At 40.5% G+C, this 21,439-nt stretch overlaps 1 long non-coding RNA gene across 2 annotated transcripts in view; it reads right to left on the bottom strand.

Moving 5' to 3' along the window:
* Window positions 1-6,684: 6,684 nt before the first annotated feature.
* LOC139083085 (uncharacterized) overlaps window positions 6,685-21,439 on the bottom strand; it is a 52,614-nt gene continuing 37,859 nt past the window's right edge. Inside the window, exons 2-3 of one of the 2 annotated variants that reach the window (XR_011539644.1) lie at window positions 13,529-13,715; window positions 6,685-6,891 (exon numbers count right to left, since the gene is read on the bottom strand). This is a non-coding gene — a long non-coding RNA (uncharacterized lncRNA). The remainder of the gene's footprint in view (window positions 6,892-13,528; window positions 13,716-21,439) is intronic. The other variant, XR_011539643.1, reaches the window with a different exon arrangement.

The following is a 21,439-nucleotide window of genomic DNA, read 5'->3' as shown; positions in this document are numbered from 1 at the left end:
TCTCTTTTTGTGCAATCTTGTTTCCATGGTTTCAATTGTCAACTATATCAAATTGTCACCTTCAACTCAATCCAGGGACACATCTAGCTTTCATGGTACCTAATGTTTATACAGTTTTGGGGGAAGGTGTTCTTTAAGAAAATTTTTATCCTAGGATGGTTAGCAATAACCAATAATACATGGAAACTACACAGATGTATCCCATTAATACCAAACTATATTGTATTCCTAACTCAGCTTCCCCCTAAACAGGTTGCCCCAAATGCCTAGAGCACTCCACTGCCCCTGGATCTGAGGGGAAGGTGAGCGAGAGGAAGTTGGGGTGGAAAGAAGTAACAGTGATAGTCTTGATCAATTGCAGCTATAACAACCTACTTTCGAAATTTTTACAAACACATATGACTATGTGAATATATAGCTAGGACCCTCCCTCGGGGGCTGGGCAGGGCTCATGCATGGGAGGAGCGGTGAAGGGAAAGCTTCAGAACCTTTGAGAGCATCCACCCCTACCTCTATCTCCACCCTTGACCCCTCCCACACTCCAGTTCTGATTTTCTACCTGCTTGCAGACCCTCTACTTGAATGTCCCTCATATTCCAAATCATTTGTTTTCAAACAGAGCCCACTATTCTTTCTTCTCCCCTGACCCATATATCTTCTCCTTTGTTTTCTGCCTCTGGTATTGGCAGCTCCATCCACCCAGTCATTCAAGTTAGAGGTCTGAGGTATTTTTTATCCTGACCACTTTTTCATCTCCATATCCATTTGTTCATTAAATCCTATCAAATTTAGACCGGTATTAGCTCTCATTTGGGCTGTCACAATGGCCTCCCAGCTGGTCTGCCTCCCTCCAGTCTCTCCTCTAATTCATCCTCCACACAGCCACGGAGGCATCTTTCTAAAATGTGGTGGTCCTCCTCAAGAAGCAAGATAGCATGGGCTCTAGAATTAGACGATCTAGGTTCAAATCTTGGCTCCCCCACTGACTAGCTGTTTGACTTTGCAAAAGTTATTTCATAGGTCTATGCCTCAATTTTTTCACCTGTAAAATGGGAATAGTACACACTTCACAGGATGGTTTTAAGAAAGAAGTTATAGCATTTCATGGTGTTGGATATCTGACACATAGTAAGCGTTTGGTATATTACTGTCATTGTATAGCTCTCCTACAAAAAACTTTCAATGGTTTCACGTTCCATAAGAAGACTCGATAATGATCTTCACAGTACGACCTCAATCTCTCTTCCTAGTTTCTTCCCATTCCAGACACGTCTCCTCCTGGACCTTGTGTTGCAGCCACACTTGACAACCAGGTGGATCTCCCCAGGAGGTTTGGGGACTCCTGATAGTGTCCTTTGTTGGGAATGTCCTATTTCCTTTTTCTTTCCCTGAAGAAATCGGAGTCATTCTCCAGGTCCCTGATCCCATGTCATCTTCTCTATGAAGTTTCCTCAGCCTCTTTTCTACCCTCACTGTGTGTCCTGATGTTTTTGCATAAACATTAGCCAAAAGTCTCTGAGAAATTCCATCTCACCTCAGACTTCCTTTTTTGATTGCCAAAAAAAAGGGGTTTACATTTTTGAGCCACTATTCTTGTATTCTCATATGTAATGTAATACGTGTAAAGTATATTTTGGATTATTTCAAGTTTTTATTGGCATAAATTGGAGAGAACACTCTAGTCATGAATGATGAAGTGTGTTTTCCAGGTCATACTATATTTGTGCCAGGAAAAACTTTATAGCCCATCAACACCATTTGTTTATATGATAGATTTTAAAGAATAGCTATAGTATTTAGAGAATGTGTACAGAGAATTGAAGAAATTCCAATGACCCTACAAGTTGGTTTTCTTGGTCTGTAAGGTCAGTTGCTTTTTGACTCAATATTGACTTTGGGGATAAAAAAATGGATGCTAAAGGAGCCTGCAGATTGGCACTCTCAATGCATAGATAGTAACCAAAAAAGATATTATACTACCGTTTTATGGGGGAAATTAACTTCATTCCCCTCCCGTTCATTTTTTCTTCGGAGTGGCAAGTGAATAGACTTCTTTAGAATTTGCATAATTTCTCTGACCATTTTTTTTAAGAATGTCTGTTTAATTCAGAATTGGAATCTAAATAAATAGCTCCTGGCTAGTTCTGCTGGCAGGGTAGGTTCAGAAACCAAACTCTCATTGTACAACGAGAGCTACATTTTATTTTTGCTGATAAGGTCCCAGAAACTTAGGTCAATGTCATCAGCCACTGTTCCATCTCAACAGTGACAAGGCCATCGGCAGGTTTTTGGCTTTTTTATTGACGCCATCAGCATTTAAGTCTGCTTCTGTGAGCTCATGCAGTTAATCAAGAGGGAAATACCATGAAGAGAACAAAAATTACACCCCCCCCCCAAACTGGTAGAAGAGCAAGAGATACAAGATAGGTGGGAAATCAGCAACTCAGTATCCAAAATAAATACAATTTTTCCTCGCATTTGGGAAGCCAGTCCATCTTTCCCATTCTTTCCTCACTGATATTTTACTTCTCCTTACCACCTTCCTTCCAACTCCAACCTTTCACTAAATGATTAGAACTAGGTAAATATCTAGTGATCTAGTTCCCTAGTTGTTAAAAGATTGCTACCTTAAGTGCCTTTAAATTAGGAAGTGCTACTTGAACAGTGCAAAAAGACATATTCTGAACTACCAGCAAGACCACCTGGAAGAAACTGGCAATGGAATAAAATTTACTTCGAACCACAGACACTTCAGCTTTCCTGATAGAATTAGGTGAGTAGATGTAAAACACCAATGGTTGAAATAAAGTGATTTTTTTTAAATCCCAGGGTATCCACAGTTTTGAAAAATAGAGTAAAGCATTTACTGTGATGTGTTTCTTGAGTAAGTACTTCATAAACCACCTGCTCACTGACTGACGTTTCCCCTGGCAGCTAAAATGCTACACTGCAGCTTAAACATGGGCAGTAGCGGTGGCTCTTAGCTTGTGCTCAGTGGGATCAACTCCGCTGTAAGTGCGCAGGCGAGCTTTTCCAGCTCCACCCTCAGCCTGAGAAAGACTGTGGGAAGAAGCAAGGAAGAGACTCCCATGGAAAAAAGACAGACTCAGGTATCCCAGCCTGTGCCTAAGACAGCGGAAGGAAGAGGGAAAGCGACCAGGACGGGCGGCACAGCTCCTCCCTCCCGCTTCCCCTCGGGCAATGCCACCTGGAGCAGATGGGCAGCTTGCATTCTGGCCCCTGGCCAAATTATCCCATTCTTCTGGATGCCCAGAGTTCACACCTGCCACGGTTCCCTGCTTCTCTTACCGTATTTAACATTTTCTGGCTGTAAACTATTTGGGAGCAGGGCTATGTCCCAAGTGCACTCAGTTGCACAATTTGTCCCCAACCCACCTTTCCAGGCTCACTTCCCACTCCACTCCTCCCATACACCGTAAACCGCAGTGGGCTGCTTACTGTATAAACATTCTTACACTTTCCTTCCTTCTAGCTTTTGCTGATTCTGCTTTGGATGCTCCTCTCACTCTTGGGCCCATCTGTTGCCATACTACTGGTCTTTCAAATCCTAGTCTAGTTATCACCTCGTCAGACCTCCCAGATTCCCTTGGCTGACGTTGACCTCCTTCCCCTTTGGATGCTCATAGTGCTTTGCTTGGGCCTCTACAATAGATGTGGATTCCAGTCCTGTGTCTTTTCATCGTCTTAATCTTGTCTTTCATGGAGCAAAAGGTTTTAACTTTGATGATGTCCAATGTATCACATTTTCTTATGCATTGTTCTTCGGGTAGTCCTAGATCCTGAAAATTTTCTTCCGTGGTTTTTTCTAAACGTTTTATAGTTTTACGTTTTACATTGAACTCTGGGATCCATTTTGAGTTAATTCTTGTATGAGGTGAGAGGTCTAGGTCGGGGTTCGTTTGTTTCTCTATGCATAACTAACTGCTCCAGCACAATTTGTTGGAAAAGCTACCCTTCTGCCCCTGAATTGTTTTTGTAACGTTGTCAAAGATGAGTTGAACTATATGTATGCTTATATTTCTGGGTTCTCTATTCTGTTCCATTGATCTATGTGTGCAGATTTCAGGCGGCTTGAGGGTCAGATACCTGTCATTGTTTTGACAGTGCCTTGGTCTATTGCCTTGCAAATAGTAGCATCTAACTCAGTGCCTGGAACAGAGTAGATGTTCAATAAATTTCTGTTGAAAGAAAGAGTCAATAACAAGTGCTTTATAAATGTGAGTTAAATTGTTGCTGCATTAATTCTTAAAATTGTGAGAGTCTCTTCCGTAGGCCCCTTGACCCAGAAACTAAAGTCCCCACACGTCCTACACACTCTGAAGGCCTCTTGCCCGTGCCAGCACCTGGACCCCATCTGTGTGTGCCCCTCCCCTTCCCGTGCTGCCTGCACACAGCTGCCTAGGACCTGGAGGCTCACACCCTCAGCAGCAGCTCCCTCTGCAAGGCCCCCCCGACCCGCTCCCCACACAAGACTTGCAGCTGAAGGCCTTCTGCCCCTCCCTGCTGCTCCCAGACTCCCACTTCATGTGCACACCCCTGGTTGCTGATTGTCTGCTCCCTGCTCTGCACCTGCACTCCAGAGGGTGGCCTATTGCTTGCCCAGCAACTCCAGACCAGCCTCAGCCTGGCCAAACCAGTGAATTTCTTTGCTGTCTGGTGGGCTGAACCACATCTTCTCCAACGAGATCAAGGACGTCTTCCAAGTGTGTTTTTCCTCGGGTGCTCTCCCTCACCCTAGGGTACCAAATAGAGTTTCCTTCTATCTTACAGACTCCATTTCATCATAATTGATGATTGTTTATATTCAGCTTCTTTGTTTAACCTACCATGTGGCTTCTATGTCCACAGCAGATCCAGACTACTACATTGGTCAGCCACTACCCTTATCTCTCAGGGTCCCTGGGGTACACAGTCTCCTGGCTTCATCTATGCAGCAACGAGATCTGTAATTTATTTATCTGTGTGAGTTAAGTCAGCGTGGTGCAGTGGAAAGACCCAGGACTTTGTAATAAAAGGCCCAGAGTTTAAGTTTGACCCCCACTATTTACTAGTTGACCAATATTCAACATGACATGGACCATCTTCGTCAGGTCCCTTTATCCATTGCACCTTAAAAGGACAATGATTGTGATGATAATACTTCACAGTCTTGATGTGCTGATCAAATGGGATAATGCATATGACAGGTTTTGTTCATTGTTATGTTCCAGATAAATGGTTATCATTTTCATCTAACCTTGAGACAGACTATGGAATGCAAGACTGTGACTCCTGCTGAGTAAGTTTCAAACATAGAAACAGTGGAGGATTTCTTCTGAGATCATGCCAAAGAGGCGATTACTCCGGCATGACACCTGGCCCAGGCACATTTATCTACAACGGCTGCCTCCCCAAAAAAGACCTTAACAGATATACTCCCAATAACAGGTGAAATCATGATTCTCGACTTCATTTTAAACACAAGGAAGAGGAAGTTAAATATAATGGAAATATTGTAGAAGGAAACCTGCTGTGTTCACATTATCTAATTAGGATTTCTTGTTGTTGAGAAAGAAGAAATAGTTAAGGGTACATGCATGTGAAAGAACAGGGACAAGTTAAATGTGTTTTTAGCCAAAACATTTGAGTATGGAATAATTATTGTAAGAAAAGCATGATGTCAAATCAGTTCTCAACAAGTAATTTTTAGAAACTGGAGATTGAAATAGATGTCAAAGAAGAATGCAAAGAGAAAAAACCCAAAATGGTCACAGAAAGGATTTCTCAAGAATTTCTGACTTTCTGAGGCAACTTTAGTCTGGAATTAAAGTTCTCAATACTTGTATTTTACATATACACTTAATAGGCAGGGAATTTAATATGCTAATGAATAATGTAAAAAGAAAACTCCAAATTGCAACTATAATATTATATTCAGTATGTTAGGATGCTTTTTATAAATCATTACATAAGGTATATTAAAATTGTTTTCAATAGGATTGTCTGAAAATAGCACTTTGTTGAAAGATGAATTTTCTGAATATGTCAATTTTTCATCCAGACCAGTATTCTCAAAGAAAATAATAGGAATGCAAAGAGTTTTGCTTATTGACCTAATTTTAAAGTCAGCAACAATAAGGGTTCTACCAAAAGCAGCTGTCATCCTGTAAAACACACTATTCACATAGGTAAAATTGTATAACATTTTATCTGCTGCATGTCACTTCTCTCTACCCAGAGAGATCTCAACCTTTGAATTGTAGCAGTCCTCGGAGCTAATGTTCTTTAAAGTAACTTTAATATATGTCCACAAAATTTTTTGTACTCCTCCTCTAAGAGGTGGAGCCAAATTCCTCTCCCCTTGCATGTGTGTTGAACTTGGTGACTCTCTTCTAATAAAGTTGAAGTGATGACACGAGTCTTAGGAGACTTGGTCATAAAAGGCACTGTGGCTTCTTCCTTGCTCACTCTCATGGATTGCTTGTTCTGGAGGAAGTTAGCTGCCATGTTGTGAGGAGATCTCCATGTGTGAGAAATTGAGGCCTCCTGCCAACGGCCATGGGAGGGCGTCATTTCAGAAGTACATCCTCCAGCCCTACTCAAGCCTTCAGATGACTGCAGCCCCAGCTGACCTCCTGACTAAAACCCACGAGAGACCCTGAACCAGAAGCACTCAGCTAAGCTGCTCCCAGATTCCTGACCCACAGAAAATGTGAGATACTTTTTATTATGGTGTGAGGTCATAGGTTTATTTTGATTCCACACGCATATCCAACTTTGTGAGCACATTTTGTTGAAGAATTATCCTTTTCCCATTCAGTTACCTTGGGATCTTTGTCAAGAATCAGTGGGTCAGCAGGATTTATCCTAGGAATGCCAGGGTGGTTCAACCTACAAAAATCAATTGATGTAATACACCATATTAATAGAATGAAGGAAAAAAACACATGATCATCTCATGTACGTCATCACGTTGTCTACACATGATGTAGAAAAAGCGTTTCACAGAATACAATACCCTTTCATGATAAGAACACCCAATAACCTAGAAGCAGATGAGCGCTTCCTCAACATGATAAAGGCTATATTTACAAAGCTCATAGCTGACATACACAATGGTGAAAGACTGAAAGCTTTTCTCCTAATATTCTATTCAACATGGTACTGGACATTCTTGCCAGAGCAATGAAGGAAGAAAAAGAAATAAAAAACATCCTAATTGGAAATGAAGAAGTAAAGCTATTTCTATATGAAGATGACATGATCATTGCATTCGTAGAAACCCTAAGGAATCTATAAAAAAAAATTTAGCTAATAAATGAATTCAATAAAGTTGAAGGATATAAAATCAACACACAAAAATCAGTTGTATTTCTATATACTAGCAATGAAGAGTCCAAAAAAGGAAAGTAAGGGGCTGGCCTGGTGGCATAGTGGCTAAGTTTGCAGGCTCTGCTTCAGTGGCCTGGAGTTCACAGGTTCAGATCCCAGGTGCAGACCTACACACTGCTCATCAAGCTATGCTGTGGTGGCATCTTATAGACAAAATAGAGGAAGCTTGGCACACATATTAGCCCAGGGACCGTCTTCCTCAAACAAAAAGACGAAGATTGGCAAAAGATGTTAGCCCAGGGAACATCGTCCTCACACACAAAAATAGAATAAAATAAATAAATAAAAACAAACGAACAAAAAAACCCCGAACAAACAAAAAACAAAAAGGAAAGCTAGAAAACAATTCCATTTACAACATGTTTATCCTCATGCCAGGACAACACTGAATTAACTGCTGTACCTTTATAGTAAGACCTGCACTCAGGTAGTGAAAGTCCATCAACTTTGTTCTCCTTAAAAATCACTTTGGCTATTCTAGACATTTTCTATTTCCTTATAAATTTTAGAATCAGCTGTCGATTTCTATAAGAAAGCCTGCTGAGATTTTGATTGGGATTTCTTCTCTAGCTATCTCTTGAATCTGTTTCCCACCATCTCTACCACAATCACCACCCTAACAGAAGGCAGGATGAGAAACAGTCTACTCACTGGTCTATCTGCCTTCACTTTAGCCCCTCCCCAATCTGTTACTCACCCTGCAATTGGAGTAGTATTTTCTAAACGTGTATCTGATCATGTCATCTTCTTCAAAGCTATCTCATTATTCTTGGAATAAATGCTAAACTCCTTACATGGCCTGTAAGCAGGGAGCATGTTCAAAATATTAAAAATATTTAACAACCAATATTACCCAGGTACTGACCATCAGAACAGATGCCAGCGTCTTGGAGCAGCATTTAAAAAATCTGCACTCCCTGCCCCATTATGCTAGATATTCCTCTTTTGGTTGCCAGATCATGGAGAAGTCCAGAAGAGGGGCTGGGCAGCTGGATTGGTGGGTGGGTGCAGGGAACCCCAGGGAAGCTTGATGCAGCAGCTATTTATCAACCGGTGCAGATGTATGTTACTGTCGTAGTGACAGCATGGCCATATTGGTGCAGATTGCCTAACCATCAGGCCTGCTTCCAAGGCCTTCTGTGGTCTGGCATCTATCCACTTTTCTGGCTTTATCTCCTGCTATAGCCACACTGGTCTTCTTTGAGTTCCTTGAAAATACCGCACTCCCACTGTGGAGCCCCTGGACATTCTGTTTCTTCTACGAACATCTTTCTTCCCTCCTTCCCTTTGCTAACTCCTGCTCATCCTTCCTATCACTACTCTAAAACAGATTCCTCAGGAAGCTGCCCTGACCTCCCTAAGAGGTAACCCCCCGCAATAGCACCATGTCCTTCTCCTTTCTTGCCGTCATTACAGTTGAAGTTTACAAATATGTTGATGTGGTTACTCAGTTAATCCTCTCTCGTAAGCTCCAAGAGGGCAGAGATCATGTCTTCTTTTGCTTACCATTGTATCCACAGTGCCAACCCGGTGACTGGCACATGCAGGTGGTCAGTAAATATTTGTTGAATAAATGAATGAAAATCCAAACTCAATACCTTTCCTCTCAAGCCTGTTCTTTCTGAATTTCCCATTTTGGTTAATGGCATCATCTACCTAGTTGCTATAACAAGAGACTTAGAAATCATCCTAGATTCCGCCTTCTTCTTTATTCCACCATTAAGATAGACACCAGATCCTGCTGGTTTTACATTCTCAATCTGTTACTATCTTAGCTCAGATTGGCATTTCTTGTTTGGACCAGAGCAGACTTCTCAAAACTTGTCTCCTTGTCTCCAATTTGTGTCTACTTTGCATCTACTTTGTTCATTTTTCATACTGCCCTTAAGGTGACCCTTTGAATCTGATAGATTAGTGCCCTATGTAAAATACTTAAGGGTCCATTTTAAACCCCTGCATGATCTGGTTCCTGCTCACCTCCAAGGCTGGTTGTCTCTGACCATTCATCGTACATCTCCTGTGCTCTCACATTCCTTTAGTGAAAATGAGAAACCCTGGATACAGGACCCAGGTTTCATTCGTCTCTATTCTTAGAACTCAGCATCATATCTGGCACAGAGAGGGCAAGCACACAAATGTTTGTGGTATTAAATGGAAATGAATAAGACTTATTTTTGTCCTGGTGTGCTATCTGTCACTACAGTGCAGTATAGTAAAGAATGTTCATAAGGACGACTGCAAGTCATTAAGAGGCAGATTAAATTATATTTAAAACTTAATATAGTACATCTTACAAAGTATTCAAATGAGAATGATTATGGTTTTAAAGTTTTGGTTTTTCAAGGCATAGTTGTTCAACTGTTTCGGAAAGTCAACTATGCAAAATCCCATTCTGTAAGTCCTTGGGATATTGGGGGAATTTGACTATGGTATAAGGATATTGTGTTTCCCTCAGGGTGTGTGTGTGTGTGTGTGTGTGTAGATTTAGCAACATTTGTGAATGTGACTAATTGTTTTTTTTTGAGGAAGATTAGCCCTGAGCTAACATCTGCTGCCAATCTTCCTCTTTTTGCTGAGGAGGACTGGCCCTGAGCTAACATCTGTGCCCATCTTCCTCTACTTTTATATGTGGGACGCCTACCACAGCATGGCTTGCCAAGCGGTGCCATGTCTGCACCTGGGATCCAAACCTTCGAACCCCGGGCCACCGAAGCAGAATGTGCACACTTAACTGCTGTGCCACTGGCTACATCTTTCTTAAATTCCATATTTACACCATTGTTCCATTCCTTCAAATTATTGTCATATCAGAAACTTGAAAACTTCTAATTATGTTTTTTACTTGCTGCTATGAAAGATTGTGTTTAGAATTAAGATTAAATTTAGGTATAATTTAAAGTGTGGCTAGAGCAGCCCATAGGCAAAAACGCATGGCATTCAACTTGAAACGGGAAGAAATGACACCGGCAGGTACCATAACAGATGCAGCCTTAAAAAGGGACCAAATTCCCATCTGTTGAAGGCAGCTGGCCCAACGAGAGTGAGAAATAAAAATCAAAAGGAGAGGGCTTCAGATATATGGTATAAATCTTCTTTAAACTAGGAAACTCCAACCAGAAGTTGAACAGCATAATTTTAAGAAGCCATTTTAGTGAGGGTTGAGGGAGTGTCTGGGGAACAGTTGTAGTAGGAAGGCTGAATGAGATACTATAATTATAGCATTTGAGACTCTACGACTTTTTCTAATATGTAGTAGGAACAATTAAGATGATTAAGTGATAATTGTCTCAATTTTCTTATCAAAAATACGACTTTGCCTCTAAAGAATGGTGTCAACCGTTTCAGTACTAATCCTCACATTCAACCTGGAAATTCCATTTGGAATTAATAGCCCACCTTAGGCTGTGTCCTAAGAAATGAAGGATCTCTTTTCCAAAAAAACCACCATAAGGTTTTGGCTCATCGACGCCATCTAATTTGAGGTTACCTTTGCATAATTCTGTGAATTTACCGAGTTTGGCCAGCTTTCACACTACGGATAGTGAGCCTAAGGGACCGGCTAAGAGAGCATTGTGACTGTGAATCTTTATATATAGTGGAATCTCATATATTGGACCTGATTAATTCAAAATTTGAGTTAATTTGGACAGGGCCTAACTTACCTTTTACCATTACACCATGTTTGTAAGAAGCATTTGAAACCTAAGTTAGTATTATTGATAAGATTTCAAAGTGAAGAAATAATTTTCAGGTACCCCCAAAGGTTTAGAAGCACCATTTGCACATAACTTACAGTCTTTGTTATCAAATCACCATTGTCTTTTCATAAAACAAGTTCTTTCGGTAGACAGTAATGTTACCCTATGTCCAGTTTTCACATCAATACGCTTTTATTAAACACATTCTATGTACTTAATACTATGCTCAGCATTGTTGGGGATAAAATATAAATATTCAGGAGGCAGTGATATGCTTGGCAGGATAAAGCTTTCTCCCACAAATATTTTTATTACACAATGAGAGAGTATACAATCATCGTGTAAACTGTGTCATGATTAAGTATTACGACAGTTCGGCGAGGTGGAGATCAGGGTGCTCTGGGTTAGTGAGGACAGGCTTTCTAGAGGGTGTTTCTCATATGGATGGAAACGTAACTTTGATTCTTTCAACAAAATTACAATTCAGACTCCCATCATTTTACAAAGGACTTTCCTGCATTTAATTTCAGTTATTGATATTGACTTTCATGGATGATATAAGTGGGAGCAGTACACTGAGACGATCTTCTTTCAGCTGCCCCCTCAACCCCATCTCTGCAACTCCGCAGGGTCTTAAGTATGTCCCCCTGGAGCTGTCCTGTACCAAACCACCAACCCTTAGGACTGAGGCTGCAGAAGTACTCAAGAGCCATTACCTCTTGATCTCATGAGGAGTAAACGCATACAAGATCTTCGTGTCTCCCTAATTCTCCAAGACTTTCTCTTGAAATATGTTTCTGGCAAGAATAAAAATTTTATTTTGCGTATCCTCAAGCTACAGTAGAGCCAGTTTTCAACTTTCACTTGAAATCTTACCTCTCACTTAAGTAGATATCAATTATTTTTGCCTACCCAGCATGCATTCTCCCTTTTTCTGCTAATAGAAACCTTCTCCCTTTGGAGCATTTGCCATTGGTGTCTAGAGCTGGCTCATACCAGCTCATAAGAGCCAATCGTTAAAATTTCAGGAATTTGGCCAGCCTATGGTCATACACAGTCATTATTTAATGTTAAATTCTATAAACTTATGATTAAACAAATTCTACTTAAAGTTAGTGCATACTCAAAACTCATCACTTCGTAATTACTTGTACTACATTTTGTTATTATGGATAATCTTGAGCTTATTTACATTGATTTTACACGTCTGGTAGAAATATTATGAAATGCGTGCTCCTCCACATCTCTTCCCAACTCCGTGCTCAGGGACCACATTGGTAGCTTGAAATCTGCCATGGTGAGAGTATTTACACCGTGGAAATTGACAGACATTACAAATGAGAACTCCACTCCCCACTCCCAGAGCTAGTTGTTAAACATTTATGAGTACACCACTGGGTGTTCCCCACTGTACCCATCTCAGTTTATGTGGGTCAAGTAGTCGGACCACATGCTCCAACTCCAGGAGTGGGAACATGCCTGGAACAGAGAGTGAGAGTAAACTCTCTGGGGTCACTAGGTTGGGAAGATGTAAGTTAGTACTGATTATAGCTTCTTTGTCATCACAGAGAGACTGCCTGAGAAAGAAGCCAACCCAGAAGACAGCAAAGTGGAAAAATAGAAACAGATTCTTAATGGCATCATTTAACATCTAAATCTAGCCTTGTCTGAAGCTGTTATATCCTAGACTTTCAGCTACCAGAATCAATTGCTTTCTTCTATTTTTGGCCTGGGTCAGTTTGAACTGATTTTCTATCAGTTTAAAGAGCAGTTTTCCACAACAAAAATAATTTTTAAAAATCAGTTTAGGGTTGTTACTGAGCACTCACGTACAATAGGAGAATAGCAAAGCCGTGTGTGATGATGGGTTGATGCTTGGCATGATGGTAGGTGCACTCTAGGGATTTTCCTGGCAGAGCACATGATCGAAATTCCTGTGTTAGCAAAATCACTAAATTTATAGACCTTTCTAATTATCCCTGGATGGTTGAATCTTTGAACAGTAAATTTGTGAATCCCAAAGTCCACTTCATTGACAACCACACTTACTAAAAGATTATGCCAAATTTGCGGAAAGAGCCCTGGATTAAAAGTCAAGGCTTTGCTTTGTAATCCAGAATTAGATGACTAATTCCACAATTTTGGACAAAACATCTCACTTTCTGGGCCTCAGTTTCCTTTTCCAGAGAGTGAGGAGCTGAGGCTAAGTGATTTTAACAGTATCTTCCACTATCCCAAGTCCTATGATTCCACTTTAACCATTTACATTACTGAGTATTTGTTCTCTAATTCTCAAACATTTTCTCATCAAATAAAAACAAAATATTTGGATAAATTGCCACATTTCTAGAAAGGCTCATATTTTCACCCTTTTAATCCAAGAGAAAGAGTGGTAAGGCCAAGAGGTAACAACAAGAATAAATGACAGGTAACCTTACTCTGGAAGAAGCTGGAGGAGATGAGAGATGTTCCTGTGGGGAAGGAAGGTTTTGTAGAGTTCATGCTTCAGCTTCTAGCTCTTGCATCACCAGCCTGTGATCCCAGGTGCTAATTAAGTTGATAAAAAGGTATTTTGTTGGAACATGTGCTTCACACCTGCTGTGTCACCAGGCACAGGTTTCTTGCCTGTTGAGGTGGAATAGTTTTACTGCTTAACAATGAAGGCAAAAAGAAAATAACAGCAAGAGGGAGAAGTCTAATTGTAGCCAATATGTCCCTGATTTCCCCCCACAAATGCCTATTAATTTGTGATGACACGGTAGGAAAGCATACATTTTGAATCTGGCATTCTCAATGACTTAGGGCGTGACAACTTTGTTTAATAGTTATTCTAATTACAAGAAATAACATCCTGTCTCATCCAATTAAGGATGAGGATGATAAATTGAGAAATTCTAGCTTACGAAAATAAAGCTTTAGATAGAAACAAGGAACACATTCCTCTCTCCATAACGATGCTTTTACTGAATAGTCTGGATGTCATTTATTTGGAATTATTTTAGGAAGCTCTAGTAACGTCTCTTCTTTGACTTGAATGCAGATACATGTGTTTTTGTTCAAGGAAAATACCTTTTTAAAATCTTTTTAGCTTTAGCTACATTTTATGTTAAAAATGGACAAACCCCAATATATTAGGATTAGATTTAGTTCTAAGAAACAAAAATCCAAAATAAGAATTTATTTCCTTGTCCTCTAGAAATCTGGGCCAAATGTCCAAGTCCAGAATAATGCTCCATGGTGTCAGGACAGGCCCTCCCCAGCCTATTGCTCTGCTGTGCATCGCCTCTGTGCTCAAGCTTTTCTCATGGTTCAAGATGAAGTTCTACCCAACTTCCACTTACATCTTACTGACAACCCTTAGATGTATGACGTGACTGCAGGGAGGTGGAGAAATGAAGTCTCTGTTCTAGGCAACCACGTCCCCAGCTTGAAATTGTTTGTTCTGTTATTCTGAACAAGGGTTGGCAAAGGCCCTGTTTTTGTAAAGGGCTGGATAGTAAATATTTTAGGCTCTCTGAGCCGCATGGCTTCTGTCTCGACTGCAACTTAACCCTGCTGTTGCAGTGCAAAAGCAGCCATAGACAATATCCATGTGCATGTTTGTGGCTGTGTTGCAACAAAACTTTATTTGCAAGAACAGGTGACTGGTTGGATTAGACCCACAGGCTGAGCCCTGTTAGAGAAGATGGGTAAAACGGATACTGGTGATAACTAGTACTTCTCCTACACTAGGTGATAGAGATACTAGCAATGTTAACTTTGGTAAGTTCCTCTCCCCGCCCCTCCTCCCTTTTTCGTATGGTTAGCGGCAAGCAAAGTTGCCAATAATTGAGTAAAATCAGCAAAATGGCTATAGCGGAGGGCAAACTTGTTTAAGGCTCTCTGAAAGACTAGTCAGTGAATTTCAATTATGTTTTTATGCGTTGTGCTGACTGGTCTTTTCCTTAGGAAAACCCCTGTCTTGTTTCTCACCTTGGTAAGAGAATGGTTGCGTCTCAAGCCAGTGCTTGGGAGATGCGAGTGATTCCTTGAAATGAGCACTCCGGAGAGAACACAGGGGAGACACTGAGAAACTCCCTTGGGAAAAGAAATGTGGCTTTCCCTGTGGGACAACCTGTGACCCTTCATTTCATTATATCTCACTTTAAGATCCTTTCTTTCTTCCCGGTAGACAGGAGTGAAGAGATGTAGGATTACACTAGGTAGCTCTTACTCCAGCAAAATAAACCCTGGAGAAACTTATCAAAATTCATTGTGGTAATTAATTTTTACTTATTATTTCATTAATTTTATTTATCTCCTTTTCTGACTTCAAAGATGGCACATGGTTTAATCAGTCAAATATAAATACAGATATTTATATTTATTTACATAAATAAGTACAATCACAGAATCAATACTCTTCCATAATCCATAATCTGAGTCTCACCCAGACTTTTTAATATGCTCATCCTAACAATCAATGGTGTGCCAGGAATATCAAGTTATAGTAATTTCTGTTGCTTCCAGAACTTTTTTTTTGGTGAGGAAGATTGCCTCTGGGCTAACATCTGCTGCCAGTGTTCCTCTTTTTGCTTGAGGAATATTGTTGCTGAGCTAACATCTATGCTAATCCTCCTCTATTTTGTATGTGGGAGGCCACCACAGCATGGCTTGATGAGCAGTGTGTAGGTCTGTGCCCAGGATCCAAACCACAGGCTGCCAAAGCAGAGCGCGGGAACATATCCACTAGCCACCGAGCTGCCCCTGGAACTTTTAAAGTGAGATAAGCTATTCTGCAAACTGCGCTCCTACTTCCTTTGTCTCCACTTAAGATCTTGTTAGTAGAGGGATATTAAGCTCCAAGATCTTCCCTTTTCATAGTATTGATTACTGTTAAATCTACTTTTAGTATCTTTCAAACTCCTAATTTTGTATTCAGTATGAAAGCTAATTAACTTTAATTAAACTGGCCAAACATTTTTACTACATGGATTAGAAACTAGAACGACAGTAACTTTATATTTCCATGTTTCTGGATGGCAACTTAGGGAGTTAGAATAGAACAGTAGAGCTAAAAAGAAACTTAGAGGTGATTTAGTCTAAATCCTTAGTTTACAGAGAGGAACTGAGGTTCAGAGAAGAAAACTGATGCACCCTGGATTGCACAGCTACTTAACAATAAAATTTGGTAGCCTCAGGTCTTCTGGTTCACAGAAATGCTTGAAAGTTCCACCCTCCCTCCTGGTGAGCTGGACTCAGTGGGAGTGTAGCCCTTCCTGCAGATGGGAGCTGAGGGGGACCGCTGCCTGCTGTCCATTGGGCATTAGAAAGTGGGAAGATAAGAGGTCTGTCTGGCTTCTCCATTTCTTCTTGCAACAGCAGTAGATAAGGAGGGTCTTAGCTTCTTCTGGAAAGTCTGTCCATTCTCCGGGACAAGGACGCAGAATGGTGGCTGCAGGGAGACCTGTCTGGGACAAGTGGAGAGTATATAACGCAAGAAGCACAAGAGGGCCCCTCACTAGGATGTCTGCGGCTGTCTTTGTAAAATTCTCAAGTGTCTGTAGGTTTTTCAGGTGGTCTCAAGGAATTATCCCAAGTCGAGAGTGCGTTTAATTTACTTTGATTTAATATGATAGTTTTTGGAAGAAAGAAAATGTGTCAAATTTAGACCAAACCAAAAGGTTACCAATATTTTCCAAAAGACTAGAGATGACTAAGTATTAAAATTCAAATTAATATGTATGGTGGTGTAGTTTTGTAAGGGATGTAAATACTTAGTACATCCTAACATGTTTATTAATTTCCAGGGTCGTCTTCATAAACAGGTAAAATTTCCATAGATTCATATGAATACCCAAATATATGTTCATGTTATGTATAAACAACATACATACATATGTAATATACACATATGTAATTATACATATTTAAATATGTATAATTATAATACATATGTATTATATGCAATTTAATATGTAATTATAACACACATATGCAATATATACACATGTAATTATACATATATATTATATATACACACATATATATTTATTATATGTGTGTGTGCATATATGCACGAACACGTACAAGACATATATATTAATATGCATGTTATTTATATATACATATTGTATGTACACATATATACACATTATATATTCTATAATATACATATATTATGTATACATAATATGCATATGTGTGTATACATACATCCATATATTCATATGAAATCTATGGAAATTTTACCTATTTATGAAGATGATGTTGGAAATTAATTAATAAACATACTGGGACACACTAAGTATTTATGTATATACATACACACCTATACATTCAAACAGACACATATACATACATATATAAATAGATTACATATGCATATATGCAAGCCCTTCTTTCTCCATATATGAATATATTGTGAGATTCCTCTCCCTCCACATATGTAGATACATATATCTTGTATACTTTTTTCTTTCTTATTGTTCCCTTTTCCTTTCCCTCAAGAAGAGAGAAGAAAGGGAAATGAGGGGAGAATAGCGGAGAATAGGATTGGGCGACCAAAAAAATGCCCAAATGTTAATACGAAAAGAATAAATGCTTAATCATAACAATTAGTGGCACATGCCCTTTTCGAATCTCATCTGCTTTAGGCTAGAGAAAGAAATTTAAAAAGAACATTTTAAAGTGAAAGAAACTCTCTTTTTCTACTTTCTAACACCAACAAAGTCTACCTCATATTGCAAGTTATTACAGCAAAAGCATTAGGAAGGAAGGACCATTTAAAGTTAAATCTGTCATTAATTTACTAACTACTCACTTGAATCTTATAAATTTAAGTATAAAGGGTTGACAATGTGATTAAAGTCATTATTTCATGTTAAAGTAGCCCACAGGCTTTTCTAATGTAAAAATCTTTCCATAAAAAGAAGAACTAAGGTTTCTTCAAGGTTAAGGGTCTCTGGAGCCTATTCCATGAAAATATGTTGCATAGAGATGATGGAGTGTGTAGAAGTCATCTGAGAAGATTATACAAGGTTTTTCAAGGTGAGAGGTCTCTCACTAAGAACAGATTATATTATTTTAAGAAGATTTGCTGGGTGTTCAATTCCCAAAATGAACTGTAATTTTTTTCTGCTACCTAAAAAACTGACATCTGCGTTGAGAAAATGATAGCCTAGGCAGCATTTGGTACATTCAACAAATATTTATTGAGCACATCCTGTATGTCAGACACTCTTTTGGGTTCTTGGGATCCAGCAGTGAACCAAATCAAGTTCCTGCTCCTGAAAACCTCATCCTCTAGTGTGGAGGCAATAAAAAATAAAGCAACAAATGTAAAAGATAGCAGAACTCATAATCTGAAGCAAGAAACAGACAAATATGCAATGACAAGCCGAGTGGTGAATTTTACGGACAAAGAGAGGATGGGGAGTTCTCAGACTTGGGGAGACAAAGCCTGTCATCCTACAGCAAGTGGTGTTGGGCTAAGACCTGAAGGACAAGGGGGAGCTGGCATGACCAATGGAGGTGAGTGTTTGAGGCAGAGGTAGGGAAGGAGTGTTCTTGGACAGATCATGCAGGACCCTGTAAGCCAGATTCAGAAATTTGAAACGTATTTCAAGAGCAATGGGAAGCCACTGTGAAGTTTATAGTGGGGAAGTGACCTGATCAAATTTTGTTTCATAAGATCCTTTTGACAGTAGCTGGAGGAGAGACAAGATCCTAGACAGGCAGAGTATCAGGATAATCCAGGGAAGAGATGATGGGGGAGTGGCTGGCTCTGGAGAGTACTGGTGAGGACCATGATGAGAACCGATATTACTGCCTTGCAAGGAGGCACCTGTGCCATTATCCAGACAGAACGTTGTGTGTTCAGTACCTGCTGGGTACCAAATACTCTTCTATGTGCTACACGCACAATCTCATTTAACCCTCTTAGCATCCCCATAAGGAAGGTCTATTATTACCACCCACATTTTATAAATGAAGACACTATAGAGAGGCTAAGTTACTTGCAAAACCAACAGATAGACCTAGGATTTGAACCTACTTCATCTGGCTGCAAGTTTAACCACTTCCCTACAGTTTTCTCTCAAGGGGCAGGCTGATTTGGGGAATATTGAGAGAGTAGACTCAAGAGCATTCGGTGATTGAATTTGAGAGTCATCAGGGAGTAGGAGCAGTTCAGGATGCTGACTGGGTGGATGGTATTGCCTTTCACCAGGAGGAGAAGGGAGGGTTTTTTGGGGGGTAGGGTGGGCAGAGATGAGGAATCTAGATCTAAACAGGCTGAACTGGAGATGCCACAGTGAGATGTCCAGTTGAATTAGGGATCTAGTGCTCAGAAGGCAGGTCGGGATTGGCAAATACGGATTTGGGAGTCTTCAACCTAGATTGTAATTGAGATCGAGGAAGTAGATAAAATTGCCTAGCACCCCCAAGGGACTCCAACATTTAAGGAATGGACATAGAAAACATCGAATGAAAAGGAGACTGACAGGATGTGGCTAAGAGAGTCTGAGAAAATCAAAGGAATGGATTGCCACAGAAATCAAGAGGATGTCTCCAGAAGAGGAGGACTGCTGAGCAGGATCAAATGCTGTCTAGTAGGGGGAAGCCTGAGACACTCCATTGGACTTAACAGTGATGAGGTCCCGGTGAGAACAATTGTACTTGATCAGAGGCAACAGCCAGACTGAGGCGGGAAATGGAGACAATGAGTGTAGATTACTTGAGAAGAGAGAAGTGAAGTGTTTGTGGGAAAAGAAGGTGGGGAACAGCGGCTGAGGAAGTTTGGTTTTGTTTGATTTTTAAATATAAGAACCACCTGTGTGCATCTACTCACGTGCTGATGATAAGGAAGTAGTTCAGAAGAAGTGGAAGGTGGAGCAGAGAGGGGACAAAGCAAAGACTAAGTTCTTTGAGAGGAGGTGGAGTTTGGAACACAGGAGGAAGGAGTGCCTTCGGACTGCAGAGGGAATGGGAGGGCGTGGATGCAGACGTATATGTAGGACTTTCCCATTAAAGGAATTCATTTTAGTAGGATCGAGTGTAAAGGGGAGATGTAGAGGGGTCAGAAGTTTGAGGGGAGTAGAAAAATTGTGAAATAACTCGGGTGGAAACCATGAGAGCGGAGCAGGGGAGAATTCAGGGATTGCGGGCAGCATCGAGGGCCCAAATGAGACTGGGGGTCATGAATTTATAGTGGCACCAGTCTGTGAGGTTGGTTGATATTCTCAAGCAGAGCTCAGCAGCCCAGGTGTGCAGAGAGCTTAGAAACTTTGGCTTGATCCAAGTTGAGGTTTTCCCAGGTGGTTGTGGGAGGGTGGACAATGGAGACAATGGAGCAAGAGAGTTGAGGGTCTGTAAGAGACTGGCTGAAGGAGCAGGTCATGGAATTCTAGCTGGATGGGAAAGTAGGGAGAGGGGGCAGATTCTCGCTCTGGCTCTCACATCGGCTCTCTTACTTTGGGTAAATTGCCACATTTCTCTGGGCTTCAGTTTTTTTCCCACTTATAAGTGAGGGTGTTGGCTCACTCGGTTAACATCCCTTCCAGTTCTAAAATTCTGTGGTTCAATTTTGCAAAAATGCAGGCACTCTCTGACTATGAGTGAGAGATGCTGCCAACTCCTTTAATCGCTGGGGTCAAGCAACCTTCACTCTGCTTGTGAAGCAAATTCCATTGATGTTTCCAGACCATTGATGCAACTCCTTCATTTTCTCATGAAAATACACAAAATGTTCAGGGCCCTTCCCATAAATCAAGAATAAGTGCTTCATTGCCATTGGTAATCCAATCCTAATGTTCGCTTCCCAATCTGTACTCGCTTCAATTCAATTCAACTTAAAAACATATTTACTGAGTCTCTACACAAGTCACTGAGACAGCAGTTGCAGGGGATACAAAGATAAGAAGCCTGCAGTCCTTGTTCTGTTATAATCTAACAGGAAGGATAAGAGTAGTACAGAAATAAATGTGTCAGGGGTATAAATCTTAGTATTCAACTAAGGAAAGAAAGAGCAATTTCTTTCTATATTTCTCTTTAACAACTTAATTTCTGTTTCAAGTATACTTTTTACCAGGTTGGAATAAACTCAGTGGGGGTCCCCGCCATCTTTTGGGTCATGACTAATTCTCGGGGCTTAATAATCCTAAGGCATCGGGAGGGGGTGCCTTTTTGGTCCTCAATATCATCTGTCACCACTATCTGCTGAGGCATCCATGGCCCCCGTGGTTCTGCGTTATCAGGTTACCTAGGCGGCCACAGGGACATACTCATTTACTCTGCATGGTCCCTTTAGGCCTTTTTGATTCTCTTTGCTACCTCTAGGCCTGTCTGGGTTGCGTGGCAATCAGTGTGCC

The sequence above is a fragment of the Equus przewalskii genome, chromosome 4 (genome assembly GCF_037783145.1).
Source record: "Equus przewalskii isolate Varuska chromosome 4, EquPr2, whole genome shotgun sequence".
NCBI classification, from domain to species: domain Eukaryota; kingdom Metazoa; phylum Chordata; class Mammalia; order Perissodactyla; family Equidae; genus Equus; species Equus przewalskii.
This window is presented reverse-complemented; position numbering and strand designations above follow the sequence as displayed.